General features: G+C 39.6%; 1 long non-coding RNA gene across 3 annotated transcripts; it reads left to right on the forward strand.

Moving 5' to 3' along the window:
- Nucleotides 1-332: 332 nt before the first annotated feature.
- LOC103472791 (uncharacterized) lies at nucleotides 333-7,251 on the forward strand. Of its 3 annotated transcripts, XR_001776407.1 has the most exons (6): nucleotides 353-436; nucleotides 1,052-1,203; nucleotides 1,879-2,122; nucleotides 2,217-2,528; nucleotides 2,652-2,835; nucleotides 3,302-3,426. It is a non-coding gene; the product is annotated as an uncharacterized LOC103472791 (long non-coding RNA). The 3 variants fall into 3 exon arrangements; XR_534929.1 differs by lacking the exons at nucleotides 1,052-1,203; nucleotides 3,302-3,426 and adding an exon at nucleotides 7,138-7,251 and having other exon boundaries at nucleotides 333-436; XR_534927.2 differs by lacking the exon at nucleotides 1,052-1,203 and having other exon boundaries at nucleotides 333-436.
- The last annotated feature ends 261 nt before the right edge of the window (nucleotides 7,252-7,512 follow it).

Raw genomic sequence — 7,512 nt, forward strand, 5'->3', positions numbered from 1 at the left:
TCATTACTCTACCTGAGAGTAATATCTCAACCTGCAAATCTATAGTTACACATACAGTTTCTGAACAGGCAGAAAAAAGTGTATAAAAATCATTTGCTAAACAAAATTTGATTGTTTTCTTTTATGAGTTTGTCTACAACTGAATTAGTTTGAATTCAAATTCAGAAAAACCTTGTTTTTGCTTATGCTTCATGTTTAACAAAGTGAAGTTTTGATAATCTTGTGCTTCTACCTAACGCTGCCGACCTGAAGTAGAAGCTGCTCTAACCTGCTGAAACACCTGTAATAGGACAGTTCTCATGTGACGTCACACTTCCGTGAACTTTAAAACTGACAGCCATCTTGGCAGACAGTTGCTATGGTTTTGCTATGACAACAGTAAACAAACCACAAAACTTAGATCCAGCTCTCGGCTCGTTCCGAACTTATAAATAATGTAAGTACATTTCAACTCTTACGTAATCTCAGCTTTTTAGTAGTACTAAGATTAATATGGTATTTATTATAGTACTTACTGCCGAACTTGCAAAATTAGCTTAGCTAATATAGCTTTTATCTGCTAGCAATATATGCTACTACATGGACTTACTCTGCCAGACGCCAGAACCTTGTTATGCACACGAAGAGTTCGTCCGTCCTTTACAAATCCGTTGAAACGTTGACTGTATGCGTCAGGCCGTGAAGCTCCTCCATGTTTTACACTCTTCTTGTCCACTGACATATTTTCCTTCTTTGTCTCATACGGGTCGATCCCGACAACAGACATTTTGTTCATGTATCTTTCTCCCGCACATATTTGGGATCAATAAAGTATTTTAGAATTAGAATTTAATTTTTCATGTCGAAGCCACGAGTCCACGGGCCGCTATGCGTTGCGCATGCGCTTGCCTTAAAGAAGGCGGTGATCACTTCCGGTTCAGAATTGTTATTTGTTTTTCTCATCATGTGAGTCATTAAAGAGGAAGTAGTTTATAACCAGTTCATTTTACAGTTTTTTATTTTTATTTGGAGCCTAAAGGTCAAAACTCAGAACAGAAACTTTTTGTCTCAGAACTGCAGGAACAAAATGACACCATCCAGGTCCTGCTGCCCAGTTTTGGCTGTTCCTGCAGCTTTTCTTGACATCTGGGCAGAAGTCTGTCCATGGAGTCTGACGTCTGTTATGCTGCAACAGGAGGGACCTATGATGACTTCCCAAGAATTGTGGGTTTAATTTCTTGTGAAGTATTAAATGTTCTGGCCACAAAGATGGTTCCGGTTCTGCCACCTCAAACGTCTCTGTTCTTGTTGAGTAATGGCCGGAAGAAGCTTTTTCAGCTGAGTAAAGGTCAACATAACAGAGAAATTTGTTCTTATAAAAAGGCTCCAAGAACAAGAACAATGTTATTTCTGGCCAGGATGTTTGATTATTTATGGTTTTGTCTAAATAATCAAATATACTGATCCAAATTATGTGAGAAATGTGATGTTTTCTTTTAAATGTGCTGAAATTTAAAACCCTAACACTCTAACTGGATTATCGGATCTCTTCCACATTTCTTAAATTTGTATCCAACTACTTGTTTGGAGGCAGATAACTGAAAAAAAATCCAAAACAAAAGTAATGACATGAAGAAAGAAGAGTATGAAGTTAGATTTTTTTAAATCTAACTTCATTTCATAACTTCATTATGAAATGAAGTTAGATTTTTTTAAATCTAACTTCATTTCATATCGTCACAGATGAAACTAAGAAAACATGATCTATTCAGCAAACTGACTACTATATAAAAACAGCATATTTTTTGCTGAAAAATGAAATACTATGATTGAAATATCCATTTTTTTCCTAATATTGTACCTTCTTATGTTTAATTTTTGGGTTGATTCTTTCCCAAGACACATTACAGACCCAAACATCTGCCTGGAGCCACTTCTTCAACCGAACCAGGAGCAGTCTGGTGGGGATTTGTGGATTTCCCAGCATGATGGAGAAGCGAAGGGACAACAAACCTGCATTCAGGAAGCTCCACGCAGCAGGCTGACCTCGGAGCTGAACCCAGAACAGGTTTTTAAAAAAAAAAAACATGAGCCAAACGTAACCAAACCAGACCCAGAAAGCATGAACCACCGCAGGACAACAGTAAGGGAACAAAATAATTTCATCATGTTTGTTTATTCCCCCGTTATTTTCCTCAACAATTACCTCTCTGCTCTATCCTGTTTCTGCCGGGTAGAAATTCTCGTCTCTCCTCCTGGGAGCAGGCAGTTCTCCGTCCGTCTGATGGGGAAACGCAGCAGATCACAGCTGGCTCTGCGCCCACAGATAGAGCTGCTCCCCAGCGGCCTCACACTGCTGCCTCAGATCCCGGTCCAAACCTCCCGCCCGGCCCAAAAGGTCGACCCTCCGCCCCTGGAGCCTGCAACCGTCGCCTCACCTCTGGCACAAACACCACCAGCCTCCCTCTGCCAGCTTGTTACACCCAGACAAACACGATCCATTGCTGCGTTTTATTTGGAGATGAACGTCTGAACTCCCTGTTTACTAGGTTTGTGTTTCACACTGATGTGTTGGAAAATTAGTTTAATGTGCTTCCTTGAACAAAACATGTTTACTGCATTTTTTTTGCACAAAGTCATTCTTAAATAATGAGATTTTATTCTATCTTAAGCTGTTTTAGGGCGTCTTGTCACTTTAAATCCAAATGAGCTGCTGCTGGCCACGACCCCCAAGTCAACGCTGACACTTTCACATGAAAATGGCAGAAGCACAATTATACAACCCATACATCTTTGAAAAGCAGAAGTGGAGCCTCCTGCACAACCAACAAGAACGCAGGAAGTGGTTTCTGGATGGTAAGTCAGCAACAAAACACTTGTCTTTTCCAGCAGCCATTGTACAGTGCATACAGTGGGAAAACCAGCCAACCAAACATGCTGAAGCTCAGCTGGGGTTGCTAGGCAACGGGTGGAAATTCTATTTGGGTTGCTAGGTAACGCTCAGTGACAACTGATTTGTGATGTTACATTCTGAAGGTTTTTGAAAAGACTCATTTTCCAGGTAGCAAAAAATATTAATTTATTGCCAAAACACATCTGAGTATTTTTTTTAAAACACTTGAGCTGATTTTAGAATCAGTAGAAACCCAAATGGAAGTACAAATATGTACAAAAAGTGAATTTTGAATAACAGGTCTTCCATAAAGTATTTCTGGGAAAATCGTTCAAGCACCTCAACTTTGAAATAAGAAGTTCGTTATTGGGATTTGAGTTGCATAACACAATAAAAAAAAAATTGTTGCTAAATTTGTTCTATTTTCAGCTGCTGCTGTTTTTTCTCACTGCTCTGAGCTTTGCCTCATTTGACACAGTGAAAACTGTGTTCCCCTCCTCGCCTGTGTTCCCCTCCTCGCCTGTGTTCACCTCCTCATGAAATGGAAATAAAAATGGAGGAGCATCAGATCTTAGTGGTTGTAGTTTTTCTCTTTTGTTTTGGTAAACGAGCCTTTTTTCCCCCGCTAGTTTATTTTTTTTTAAGGGGGGGAAGGGGTTATTTTTCCCAAAATGCCCTGCGTTGTAGTCCACTTCCTGCTTTTGGAGCGTTCACATATGTATTCGAACCACACTGGAGTTCACCTCGACCGAACCGAGACCTGGTTTGTAGGTGGACCAGAGTTCGATTGGCATTCACACTTCCCCAAACAAACCGGACTTTCTAGGCAAAAGGACTGGAGTTGAATTTCAGTGGATTAAACCGGGATGGTGTGATTGAACTTTTAATCTGCTTTTGGTGTTGTTTCCAGGACTTTAGTGACACTGAGCTCATTTAGTTCAGATGATGACTGATAAACATTGTTAGAACAGTTGTGAGCGTATAATATTCCCTGCATTCATGTGTTTTTAGAACCGGTGTGATACATTCTCATTTCACCCTCCCTCCGCCTTTAAGACTTCCAGCTGCCCTATCTGCAGGGCTCCCTTTCATCATGCTGAATCCATTGCTCACCATTTTGATACTTTCATCAGCCTCACAATAAGTGAGGCATCCTGGCGACATTACGCAACCAGCTGAAACACTATTACCTCATTGTCCCATTTCTGCGTGGCGGCGCAGGCAGGTACAGTATCTTCCAACCTCCCCCGATCCGACAAATGTAATCATCCCCACACACGACTGAGACTCGCTGTGACATCCTTCCTCTGCCAGACAGCCAAGTCACACTGGCTGGCCACCTCTAATTATTTCATGCCCCTTGGTTCTGTGAGTACAGGACGATATGGTGGTGCAGCGTTGGAGAAGAATGAGGCTGATTGACAGCCAGCCCCCATCCCACAGGAGCTCATTAGGCTTCCTGACTAAAAGCTAGTGGGCACGCTCATGCTGCTCCTGCTGCCTTCTTCCTCTGGTCCTCCTTTTAGTCCTACATTCAGTAAGTTGGAGAAAGAAACGCCTGAACTCAGCTGCAAGCTCAGAGTGAACTTACTGTGCTCTTATCTCATCTGATCAGAGGATCAGCTTGCAGTAAAAGTTTCTTTTTTGGAGATCTCGCTTTCATTTGGGCTTTTTTCAGCCCATGTGACTCTTTTGCATTTCGGTTTTTGAGAGTTCTCCCTCTTTGCTCGCTGTCTCTGCCGTTCCCTTTCTATTTCTCGTTGCTGCTCTTTTCCTCGCTGTCTCCCGGGGTGATATAAGGCAGCGGTGCGGCTTCTGAGCAGCCCTTGAAGTGTTGGGTCCTCTGAGAATACTTTAAAAGGCCATTTCATCATCTTCATGAAGCAGCACTTGGGACCAAGCTCAAATATGACTTATGTGAAACTAGCATAAACTCCCTGGAAAGTTTTGTTGCAGCCTTTGCAGTTATGCGCTGTGCAGATCCACTCATGGTGTCCGTTTGTAGTTTTGCAGTCGGTTTCCAGCAGATCTTCTCTCATGTTGCAGATCAAGGAAGAGGGGAAGCAACTTTCTGACGGACATCAAACTGCAGGCCACAAACACAGCCAGCTTTATAAGAAATGCGGAGAATGTGGGGGTGCAAAGGCTCCCACTTTGCAATTTGATGCGCCAATTAGACACAGACGGACGGACGGATGTGACTCCTGTTTCTGATCCGCTTCCTAAACTGGAGAACTTTAGATCCGCTTCACTCACCGCCCTTCATCTGTCGGTCCGGTGTCAACTAATCAGAGTTGGGTAGTAACTACTTACATTTACTTAAGTAACTTTTTTTTTTTATTACTTTAATTACTATGGTTTACTTTTTACTTGAGTAAGGTAATTTTATTTATGTAGCACATTTTCAGCAACAAGACAGTTCAAAGTGCTTATAACATGAAGTATTTCTACACTTATTTGAGTAAAATTTCTAAATCCACTGAGTTTTAGCCAAAATTTCACAGTAATTGCAGAAACAAACCTGCAGATTTTGTTAAAATTTCCTAAGTTTTTTATTGAAAGAAACTGATTTGGAGAAAAAATTAATTTTGCCTGATTTTATTTTGTGTTACTTATATGAATTATTGTCATTAAAATTTACATTTAAATGTGTATTTTGGTCAATGTGATGATGTAATTTTTAAATATTAAATTATTGCTTATTTGATCAGTTACTCAGTACTAGAGTAGATTTTGTTTTACCAAGTACTTTTTTACTCTTTCTTGAGTAAAATGTTTGGATTCTCTACCCGCCTCTGAAACTATCAGACCAGCAAACTTGTTGCAGTTTCAAAATAAATTCTTATTTAATAACAGTGTAAAAATCTGAACCTTCACGGGTGGGACAATTATTGGATCTTATTCTGTTAATATCAATCAATCTGATTGATTGACTGATTAAAATGCTTTACATCATGAAAACAAACATCACAACAATTGTGACAGCAATAACGGAGATTTTGTCAAGCATCGCTGTTAAAATCCTGAATACAATAAAATATGTTGATCAATGTTTCATTTATTATGTTTCAAAAGCAACTCTGAGCAGGTGGGTTTAGATTTAAAGGAGCTCAGGGTTTCGGCTGTTTTGCAGTTCTCTGGAAGTCTCTTCCAGATTTGTGGTGCATAGAACTGAATGCTGCTTCTCCATGTTTGGATCTGGTTCTGAGCAGAACCAGAACAACATGTAGAGTCTTTTTTTCAGTGTATTTAAATGTCTGTTTTCAACTGCATGACATATTTCCAAAGAAATGTGACCAAAAGGCCGCAGAAGATGGACGATAAATAAAAGTGTTCATAAGACTGTGGAACACCTCTGACCCGTCTAATCTAAAGTATTTTTAAAATAATACAATTGGAGGGGTTTGATTTAAATATGTAAATAAACAATGATGCAACTGATTCTGATCTCTTCAGGAGAATATTATGAAATTTGATCAAATTAGGAAATCAAATATAACAAAAAAATACTAGTTTTGTTTTTGCAGTAAAAGTTAAAAATTAAAATCCTGTCCCCATATTTACCTTCATTTGTTCATATTTTCTATTTACATTTGTTTAGATTAGGAGCTAGTGAACTAATTTCTCTTCTTTATTTAGCCTGGTTTCCTTCAGCAGAGCTAAATCAAACAGATTTAAAGAAGTTCCTGATCGAGCTGATCTGAATCGGCATTCAGAGTCATTTCTTCTTCTTCTTCTTCTTCCTGCAGGAAGCCGATGAGGCTCATCAGCCTCTGGTGTAAACGCCGCACCGCCGCTCACCGTACAATGAAATCTCGCAGTCTCATCTGTGATTAATGATATTTATGACATTGTTTGTCTGGGGTTTAGCAGTAAGAAATTAATGATGGATCTTAGAAGGCCATAAACACAGTCTGTATTTGGTGCCAAGCCGTTGGTTAAATATAAATTAAGAAGAAAGCGGAAGATCAATGGACTCAGTCACTCCCAAATCCCTGTTACTTTAGGAGTTGTTTGATGTTTCAAGCGAAGAGCTCATTCGCGCTAAAATCAAAGACGTGTCGTTTCAGACGTGCTAGCGGTAGATAATACGGTGCAGGACTCTGGGTTTGTTGTTTGTGTCTAAAGAAATGTTTCAAATTGAATCAATTACTGGCTAGTGGTAAAAAGTAAGTACACCCTTTACAACTTCCAGTGTTCTAATTAAGGAAATGAAAATGTTTTGAAAAGGTTCAAAACTTAAACCGTGTAAAATCTCTCCACAGATTTCCCTCTCCTGTCCTTTGCTCGCTCTGGCTGCGTAGATGAAACTTTGGAGTTTTTAAACCTTTTCGCCTTAAAACTAAATGTGTGACAAATAAAAAAGTGGTTTCTTTAGATGCTGCTGCTGGTGGCACAATGCATTGTGGGATTTTTGCGGCAAATATTTTTTGTTTTCCGTGGATTCAACTTAAATAGTTTAACCTACTGGGTATGTTTATTTTTAATCCAAAAGTCCACAGCACTGGTTTAAGATGAGTAAAAACAAGAAGATGATGAGAATTCAGTTACGTTGACTCTTTTATTAAACAGAATGTTTTACAGTGCAACCTCAGGCTGTTTCAGTAGAAAAATAATTAAAGCTGCAGAATGCAAACAAA

Source organism: Poecilia reticulata, linkage group LG1 (genome assembly GCF_000633615.1).
Source record: "Poecilia reticulata strain Guanapo linkage group LG1, Guppy_female_1.0+MT, whole genome shotgun sequence".
NCBI classification, from domain to species: domain Eukaryota; kingdom Metazoa; phylum Chordata; class Actinopteri; order Cyprinodontiformes; family Poeciliidae; genus Poecilia; species Poecilia reticulata.